Source organism: Ipomoea triloba, chromosome 5, assembly GCF_003576645.1.
Source record: "Ipomoea triloba cultivar NCNSP0323 chromosome 5, ASM357664v1".
Classification (NCBI taxonomy): Eukaryota; Viridiplantae; Streptophyta; class Magnoliopsida; order Solanales; family Convolvulaceae; genus Ipomoea; species Ipomoea triloba.
Window position 1 is genome coordinate 11,942,631 of NC_044920.1, and position 871 is coordinate 11,943,501.

General features: G+C 38.8%; 1 pseudogene; it reads left to right on the plus strand.

Moving 5' to 3' along the window:
- Positions 1-20, plus strand: part of LOC116021314 — a 142-nt pseudogene extending 122 nt beyond the window's left edge.
- Positions 21-871: the final 851 nt, after the last annotated feature.

Genomic DNA, 871 nt, shown 5'->3' on the forward strand with positions numbered 1-871 from the left:
TTTGATAGAGGAAGCAAACTAGGAAACATCCCACAAGAAATTTTGATAGGAAGTTTTTCTCCGATATTGTGTTTTTTTTTCCCGATGGCTGTAGATACAGGAAATCATGTTTACATGGTATCACAGAAGAAGATTCCATTTAAGCACATGTCGAAAAAGTTTGGCATGGACCACCGGGCATCAAATGCTTGAAATCTGATAACCTTATGGTCAATATATTAAAATTATCATTTGAAAATTCAATAGACTTTTGCAAAATTCCACAATGATCACTAATCAAACTGCAATTTGCTGAAACAGAATATGCACAAGAAACAGCCAAAAAAGGCACAGCTGCAAAGAAAATTTGTCTGACAGAATTTCCAAGGATGCAAATCATGGATGGGTGATGAAGTCACAATAGTGTGCATTATTTTGTTTTTTGGTGCGCACAATAGTGTGCATTATTGAATAGTATATGAAACACTTAGCAGAAGTCAACATAATAGGCTCTGTGATTGTCGAGCGGAGGCCGGTAAAAGTCAAGTCTAGCTCCCGGTGGTTGGGGGATTGTTGAGCGGAGGCCGGTAAAGGCCAAGTCCAGCACCAGCGTCTCAAAAAATGTGAGGCAGCATAAGGAAATAAAGTTGTGTCTTCGCTACTAGTTATAACTTTCGGCGTAAGTGGTCACTTTTGACATAAGTGGTAAGCGCTTGATCCTAAAATGACGATGAATAGGTAGCAAAGAAAATACATGTTGTACCCCAGAGATGTGTCGAAAAGCCTCAAAATCCCTTGCAAGCTGTGTAATTTGGCTCACATTGTATGTGTAGTTAGCATCAAAGGTAAACTCGAATCATCATAGGCTTTTTAAAGAAATTGACAGCAACCA